Below are 9,914 nucleotides of genomic sequence, written 5' to 3'. Positions count from 1 at the left end.
ATCTCTGCTCTGAATATTAAATTAATTCTGACTTAGGGAGATAAATAATACCAGATTATCTGATTTCCCTGAAAGTTCCTTACCTGCAACTCACACCTTGTGCTGATTTCTATACCAGTTTGGGTCCTATAACGACGAAATCAGAAACAGACTCATGCTAATTTAAACAGAAAAGGGTTTTAAGTGTAGAACTTAGGTCACAGAATCCCTTTGAAGATTGAAGAGCAAATATCAGAAATTGAGAAAGAAACTAGAGATGTTGGATTTAGGATGACCAGCTCATCCTGGTTTGCCTGGGACTCTCCTAGTTTTAGCCCTGAAACTCCCACGTCTGAGGAAATCCCTCAGTCCTGAGCCAACAGGAAAGAGTGATCACCCTACCTGGAGGGCTGCAGTAACCCCTCAAATCATGCTACAGGAGCAGCCTGGTTATTGTTATACTGACACTAGATTTTGTAAACTATCCGTGATTCTACTGGGACCACGACCTTGAAATTATCCCGCTACCAAAATTCTAAATAGTCCTGTTGAGTCTTTTTGTTCTTTTTCTTTCTTTTTTTTTTTTTTTTTTTTTTTTGTCAACTGGCTATAGATTCAACATTCATGTCCAGATCATCTGTTTTCATCTCTTATCTGACCCTACTAACTGTCAAAGGTCAGCTTTTGCAGGATTTGGGGCTTCACTTGGAGGCTTAGCTCTCAGATTCCATTAGGACTTTTATGAGGCTAGGAAGACAAAGAAAAAAAAAAAGGAAACAAATTGCATTAGAACACTAAGTAAACAATAAGATGGGTCAAAGAGGGGAAACCAAAATAATGCTGGTGTCATTAAAAAAACTTATGTCAGAAGGTGATAAGGAAAAAAGCATCAAAATTTGAGGAAGTTTTACACATCAGTTTGTTGCGCAGCTGTGGAAGCTGACAATATATTTATATTACATGTGATAATGAACACAAGGATGGACTGACCGAGTTTTACCACCCAAAGCAAATTCCTCAAAGGATCAGAATATGAGGTGCTCCAACCTAGATCCTTGACATCTTAGGTCCACTCGTCTTGCCAGCATTTGGTAATGTTATTTTCAATGAATATTGCTTAAATATTTAAGGAAAAGTAGAATACAAAATTAAAATTAAATCAGAAATAAGATAGCCTATGCCATTTTTTGAAACATGGAATCTGAATTCTGATTAGATGGTGTTAGAGGCAAGCATACAGAATTGCCAATCAGCTTGAAAATACTCTCGTCTCAGTTTCACCGAGATCTGTCTCCACCAAATTGTATATGTATGTTTTCACTTCTTTGACTCTCCTTTGTCACATGGTTCTAGAAGAATGGACAAGAAAAAATATATATATAAACAAAATTGAAAGCCTTTTTGTTCTTTCACAACTTCTAATTAGTTTTTGTGGAGTTATTATGCTACTGGTCAGACTGAATGAATTGTGGATTATAAGCAATAACCTCATTAAATGGCTTACTTTAAAATGTGCACTTCATAAACTGAAATATGATAATGACTGTGACACAAAGAGTATCTTCAAAAACTCAGAAAAAATAAATTTACCCCATTTTCACATATTCCATTTCTAAGACATTTTTGTTGTTGACTTCAGGGGAAAATAGTGTGAATATAGCAACAAACATGTCATGCAACGTTGTAATGAAAATAAAATCTATAGCTATATGTGTCAGTCTTTAAATTCCAAAAGTGGGCATTTTTTTAAAAATTGCATTAAGGAGCAATATAATCCTTATTCAATTTTAATGAAATAACCTTCTTCATTCATGAAATCAGAAGGCATATTAATAGAACAAAAGATGACCTAATGACTTTAAATCTTACACTTTCCTACTTGGTGAATTTTGTAATGAGAGTCTGATAATCCCAGCTCAACATTTTCAAACATAGAGTCCAGGTCAGAAAATATTGCTCTATAATCTTTTCAAACATTCATGTAGATGTTTATTAGATCTTTTAGTTGTCATGGCCACTGTGTTCTCTGATGCTGACCTCCAGCTTATATCTGAGAGATGTAGGTGAGATTTTGTTACAAATTGGCTTCAACCTTTGCCTGGGAGGACCAAAGATGTTTATAAATAGATGTTCTATACGGGCCTCCTGCATTGAGCTCCAGAAGAATGTGCATTTATTATCTCACTCACTGTGTGTGTTATTAAATGAAATACTGGAGAGAAGTGTAAGACATCAAGTATATGGTGGAGCCATTAATAGGCCAACAGCACAGGCCACATTTCCTTTTCATCAAATCTGACAGTTTTAGTGTCTACAATATCATGGCCTACTTTAAAAGAGTTGCACCTATTCAGGCTGAATTAAAGGTTACAAGTATCAAAGTTAACCTATCAACTGGTAAATACCCATCATCAATCCACCAATTAATATGTTATACCTATCTGGACACATCAGCTTTCACTGAGCGTTCCCCCTTTTTAACTGGGGAATCAATATAGCTCCTTGTTGTGGTAAAAATACTAAAGAGGAAGGGAAAAAAATGATCGACTAAATGTTTTTGACCCATAAATCCTAAAAACTGTTACTAAACTAATTTTAAAACATTCAGTATAACAATGGTTCAGTGTTTACTAGATGATATTTCAGATCAATTTTGTGAGTTTATCTTGTTTTCTGGGAAAATTCAGATCCATTTTACTTTCATGTGAAAATAATAATCTATTTTACAATGATTATGTGGACAATCACTTAAAAATAAAATATAGCTATGAAAAATAATTGTTAGCATCTGTTTTACTTTAACAGACTTAGCATGAGGAAAAAATAAAGCAAATTGGTCATAGGGAAACTGTAGTTCTTGAGATCAGAGTAAAACATATAGATTAATTTCCTTTCCATTAACTTATATTTTGATACCTTATTTTCGGTGAAAACCTTCTATTGGAACATGTTGGAGACAGTCTTCATCAACTTTGAAAGTTTTATGAGCATTCTTATTTTACACCAAAAATCCAATAACGTGTTCCCTAAATCCTAATGCACCATTTAGTCTCTTATTTTAAAGCGTTGGTTATATTCCCATTCTCCTGGCATATAACTTTGTATTGGTAGACAGTATTGGCAAGAAGATGTTAGGAGGTAAGAATGACCTCGGGTTAAGAGCAAGCGAGAAAACAGGAACTTTAGTCCTACAACCATAAGGAACTGAATTCTGCCAACAATAGTGAAATTGAAAGGGTGTTGTGAACCTCAAATGGATTCATCATCCTGGCCAATTTCAGCATAGTGAGACAGAACAGAGGACTCAACTAACCAGTGAACCAGGCTCCTGACCCATAGTAAATTATGAAATAATACATTTGTGTGGTTATATGCTGCAAAGATTGTGGCAATTTATTATGCAATTTAGAAAGCTACTACAAAATATACACTGCTCCATGTCTCATGTATACATTTATTACTTATTAGAACACTGTTGGCCTAGATCAATGCAATAATAATTGTACCAAGACACTAAGACAAATGCAGTAGTAGTGACTGTTTTATTTGACTGTCATATACATACCATAGTTGTACACATATTTGCTATTATGTTGTTATGAATACATGGCAAAATACATTTTTAACAGCTTGTTACTTTGAATAATAACTTTCAACTATTAAGATATATGGCATATAGACTTCCATTTGTTCTCTATCTCTGTATCCTGCCAATGTTATTGGTGGGCATGTGCAGTATCCTATCCTAATATTCACATTATTCTTCAGTGTTTCTAAGTAGGGTTAGAAGCTCTGTCCTCTGTGCTTCTTCACAACACAGTTTAAATACCCTGATATAATATGAATCATGTATAGTTATAATTTGTCCATTAGTAACTCTTTTAGATTTTATTTTATTTATTTGACAGAGAGAGATCACAAGCAGGCAGAGAGAGAGGAGGAAGCAGGCTCCCTGCTGAGCAGAGAGCCCGATGCGGGCCTTGATCCCAGGACCCTGAGATCATGACCTGAGCCGAAGGCAGCGGCTTAACCCACTGAGCCACCCAGGCGCCCTTTTGAACTCTTTTAGAACTTTATCTCAGTATCTTTATACTGAGACTTTATCTCAGCTTTCCAATCAATAATACCAAGCACAGTGCTTAACACCTGACAGATGTTTCATAGATGCATATTTAAATAAAAAGATGACTAAAACTGACATAAAATGTTTAGTTTTATCTTTTTTTTAGTTTTATCTTGACTGTCAATCTATCACCCATTTTCTACTCCCAAATGCCCCAAAACACACATTTTTTTTTAAGATTTTATTTTTTATTTGACAGACAAAGATCACAAGTAGGCAGAGAGGCAGGCAGAGAGAGGAGGAAGCAGGCTCTCCAAGGAGCAGAGAGCCCAATGCGGGGCTCGATTCCAGGACCCTGGGATGATGACCTGAGCCAAAGGCAGAGGCTTTAACCCACAGAGCCACCCAGGTGCCCCAACACACATTTAAAATAGATGTAATTATCTGTCTTAATAAAGGGCTGAACCTTTATTTGTTTGCCAAACATGCTGAATATTTACATCAGATGGTCCAAACCATTGTTGTCACCCTGGAATTTGGCTGCCTGGTATTAAAGAAAATATTTATCTCTATTCCTTGAAAATTGACAGATAATTAGCCTTTGTTAAGTTTAATTAATTTTCCATAAAATTAAAATTGAGTCTTTGATTGTGCTATGAATGCTTTCTTGTCAGAAAGAAAAGTTAGAGATGGATATTAACTAACTTATTGAATGACCGTATAAAATTGCATTGTGTTGACCAAACTGGTATTGACTAAGCCACTATTGTTCACTGTGACATAATACATATGTGTTCATGAACATATATATATATATATAAGGAAAACCACAGTCAACAGAAATCTGCCCTCCCTAAACTGGGGTATACTAAGCTATCCATCAAGAATTGGGCACAATTCCATTATCCTAAGTAATCTAGACCCAGAGTCAACCGTTAAAAAGCAGAGAGAAATAAATACCACTTGGGATAGCAATGGAAAAGATTTTTCCTTTTTTGTCTCAGAGAAATTTGTTTGTGGCATTTTCACATCAAGAATCTCAAATGAACTTGACAAATATTTAACATTGCTTAGAGCTCACATAAATGCTTGCACTAATTGAGGTTACAAATTATTCTTAACTATTATTAACATTTGTTGTGGTTAATAATAATAGCCATTTATAACAGTAAAATGTCAACAATAAAACCAAAGGTATAATGAGGAAAATAAAGATCGCTCATGAAACACATGGCATTGTCATGGCTAGAAACATGGGTATAAGAACTTCTCTGGCTGGGTCCAACACTGACCTCAAACAAATAATTTAAACTCTTAGTTTCCTCAACATTTAATAAAAAAAAAGGCACACAGAATTATATTATCTTAAGGATTTAGAACATGGCCTTATACAACAATTACTCAGTATGATGTTGATGTTATTGGAATTTAAAAAGAAACGATTTTTCTTGAATTTAAATCAATAAAAGCTTTTTATTTAAAAAATTTAAAGATTTTTATATATTTATGACAGAGAGAAATAGTGAGAGAGGGAACACAAGCATAGGGTAGGGCTGGAGAGGGAGAGAGGGTTCCTGTCAAGCAGTGAGCCTGATGCGGGACTCAATCCCAGGAAGGAGGCTGAGATCAGGACCTGGGCCAAAGGCAGATGTTTAACAACTGAGCCACCCAGGCACCCCCAATAAAAACTTTTTAGACTGTTATTATCATCATTATTATTGTCAAAAGTCCAAAAATAACTATAAATTAAACTATTTACAAAAATAACTATAAATTAAACAGCATTACTAGGTTCTTAAAATGGCTTGATATTGACTTTTCTACCAATGGTGACATGGAGAATTAATTACATTTAATTACTAGAAAGATAGAAAAATCATATTTCTGAACATCTGATATATAAGTCTAAATTTCAAACCTGACAAACATTTATCCCCGTTAATTATCTCACCAGCCATGATTAAAATATCTCTCTTTGATATCTCATGGATGTCATAAAAACTTGCTAATGCGTTACAAATATAATAAAAATGTATTGAAATGTGACGTTACAATTATTGCAAAATACACAGATTATTTTCATGGAGTTGATGTTAGAAGACACATAGGGGTACACACAGAGAAATCATTGAAATAGATATTTTTTGCTTTTTAAAAGTGTAATTGAAATACAATGTTACATTAGTTTCAGGTGTAAAACATAGTGATTTGACAAGTCTATACATTATGCTATGCTCACCACAGTTTAGCTACCATCTGTCACTATATGACACTAAGACAATATCATCAACTATATTCCCATCAACCTTTTATCCCCATGGCTTATTCATTTCATAGATGGAAATCTGTATCTCCAACTACCCTTCTCCCGATTCCCTCTTGTAGACATCAGTTTGTTGTCTGTATTTACGGGTCTATATCTGCTGTTGGCTGGTTTATTCATTTGTTTTGCTGTTTAGATTTTATATATAAATAAAATCATCGAGTATTGTTTTTCTCTGTTTAACTTGTTTAACTTAGCCTAATATATTCAAGATATATCCATGTTGTCACAAATGCACAATCTCATCCTTTTATTGGCTGGGTAGTATTTTATTACACACACACACACACACCCCACTTCTTGTTTATCCATTCATCTATTGATAGACATTTGCGTTGCTTCTATATCTTGGTGTTTTTAAACAATGCTTCAATAAATGTAGGGTGCATAAAGCTTTTCAGATTAATATTTTCATTTTCTTTGAGTAAATACCTAGCAGTGAGATCTGTACTATACAGTATTTTTATTTTTAATTTTTGGGGGAATATCCATATTGTTTTCCACAGTGGCTGGACCAATTTACATTCCTACCAACAGTACCTAAGAGGTTGTTTTCCTCCTCATCTTTGCCAGCACTTGTTATTTCCAGTATTTTTTATTCTAGCAATTCTGAGAGGTGTAAGGTGATATCTCATTTTGATTTTGATTTGTATTACACTGGTGATTAGTGATGTTGAACATCTTTTCATGTATCTCTTGACCACTTATATGTCTTCTTTGTAAAAAGTGTCTATTCAGGTCCTCGGCCAATTTTTTTTTTTTTTGTAATGGGATTATTTCCTTTTTTGGCATTGAATTGCCTAAATTATTTTTATATTTTGGATATTAACTCCTTATTGGATAATATCATTCACAAATATCTTCTCCCAACCTTTAAATTTTATTGATGATTTTCTTAAGTGAAAAAACTTTATTTTTTTGTGTAATTCTAATAGTTTGTTTTTGTTTTTCTTTTCCTTGCCTGAGAAACAGCCAATACCACAGAAATATAAAGGTTTATAAGAGAATACTATGAAAAATTATTTGCCAACAAATTGGACAAACTAGAAAAAACAGATGAATTCCTAGAAACATACAATCTTCCAAAACTGAATCAGGAAGAAACAGAAAATCAAATAGGCCAATTACTGGTAACAAAATTAAAATGGTAATTTAAAAATCTCCCAACAATGAAAAGTCCAGGAGCAGATGAATTTTTAGCTGAATTCTACCAAACCTTTGAAGAACTAATGCCTGTTGTCCTAAAATATTACAAAATTATAAGAAGTAGGAAAATTTCCAAATTCATTCTATGAAATCACCATTACCCTGAAACCTAAACCAGACAAAGACAATACCAAAAGAAAGAGAGAGAGAAAGAGAAAACTACAGGCTTATATCCCTGATGAGCACTATATGCAAGAGCTTAACAAAATATTAGGAAATTATAATTGATAATACATTAAAATATTAAAGGGAATGCTAGACATCAGCAAAATTGAGGATGACTGACTTATTTTTCATAAAATAGGGGCAGGAATTGTTATCTTAGGTAAGAAACATATTACTTGAAGTATCATTCATGTTATTATTAATAATAGCTGACTTTTAGTGAATGATTATAATGTACCAAGCATAATAAACATTTTATGTAGATAACATACAATAAAAATAGTTATCTTTGTGTAGTGATATTATGTATATTTTTTCTTGCATAATGTATGATTTTAGAATGAATATGAATTATTTGGTTAAAAAGTTTCTACAGTCATTCTAACACTTAATACATGACACTTCTGAGTTGTAATTCATATGACCCTTTTCTCTGTGACACAACACTAAATACCTGTTGTAATTTCAACCCCAGATGGTATCATTCACTGGTGTTTAAAAGGAGCTCTCTTCATAAATTCTGTAAAGTACATAAAGATCCTTTCATAAGAGATATGGTTATGTGTTACTCTCTTTGATAAGTGTGAATGCACACATTTGTTTTTGCTGGGAAACCAAACATTTTTCAAGGATGTGTGAATTCATAATTTATTATGTGGATGAATGATGTTTGTACATTATATTCTTTTTCTTTCTAAAATTTACTGAAGGACAAAAAGTAAATTCCAACTCTTAAATCATTTGTGAGAACTAGAATACAAAATTATGGCATCTTTAAATGGTGCTTCTTACTTAGGAAAAAAAAAATGGAAGTGAAAATGTATTCCTGAGAAGTTCAATACAGTGATAAAATAATTCCTAACATGAAAGTTCACCAGTCTGGTGATGAAGAGGTTGGAGAATAAGGTTACAAAAAAGAAAATAAAAGCTGAGAAAAAAAATCTTACTAGTGAAAATGCATTGGAAATGACTTATAAAAAGAACCTTAGGATCAGGACATCCATTTACCCACTGTTAAAATATAGAAACTATATTTCAACTAAATTGATTTACACTGAAAACTAGATTCCTGTGGATCCTTAAGTATGTATCTGTGTCCCAAAAGGCTTTTAAATCTGTAGTACTATAAATATGGCACAGATAATTTGGAGCCAGTAATTTACTTATTTATTTTACAACATAGAGAAATAAAAAGGAATAATTAAAATATAATATATACCTGTAAGAAGTGTTTCATATCATTAGTCTGTAGAAGTGTTGTTTCATTAAAAAGCTCATCTATTGATAGTGGTAGGAAATAAAGGTCAATTTAACACAATAAATCCTAGAAATATATACATAGTAGAAAACATATTTTGGGAATATTTTATTTATAAAATTTTATGTAATCTATGTAAATATAAATATATAGTATATATAATTCATACCATGTACCTTTTAAAGATAAATTATTTAAATACATATGTGTACATTATATGTCTATATGTATAAATACATGAATATGTATGCATAGGTATATATGCATATTTGATAAAGTAATAATTTAAATATAACACTACTAAATAAAATATGAGCATGTCCTAATTTTAAAAAGAGGTAAAATGTCCTGAATTCTGTTTTCAGCTTAAATAGCTAATTCTCAGGGACAAAGTCCAAGAACATTCAATTATAAGCATGCCCTGGCATTCTTTAGCAACTCACCTCACTTGATTTTCTTCAAAGTTACGGTCACTACCTAAAAGGCTTCTTTTCTAGGTGTATGGGTGGCTCAGTCAGTTGAGTGTCTGCCTTTATCTCAGGTCATGATCCCAGGGTCCTGGGATGGAGCCCTGTATCAGGCTCCCTGGTTGATGAGGAGACTGCTTCTCCCTCTCCCTCTGCCTGCTGCTCTACCTACTTGTGCTCTTTCTATCTCTCTGTCAAATAAATAAATAAAATCTTTTTAAAAATAAGTAAACAAAAGGCTTCTTTTCTTCATTTATTGGTTGACTTGCTTATTTTCTGTCTACCTCCAACTAAAATGTGAGCTTCCTCAGAGTGTTTTTCCTCAGCAAATCATCAGCTCCCAGGATAGGACTGGGATCATAGTGGATGCTTTATAAATATTAGTTGAATGCATAAATACTCAGATTGAATATCAATGTATAAACTATCATTTGCAAGCCTGTATTCCCTGTG

The sequence above is a fragment of the Mustela putorius genome, unplaced genomic scaffold, assembly GCF_011764305.1.
Source record: "Mustela putorius furo isolate JIRA1106 unplaced genomic scaffold, ASM1176430v1.1 tig00000129_pilon_pilon_pilon, whole genome shotgun sequence".
Lineage (NCBI taxonomy): Eukaryota > Metazoa > Chordata > Mammalia > Carnivora > Mustelidae > Mustela > Mustela putorius.
This window is presented reverse-complemented; position numbering follows the sequence as displayed.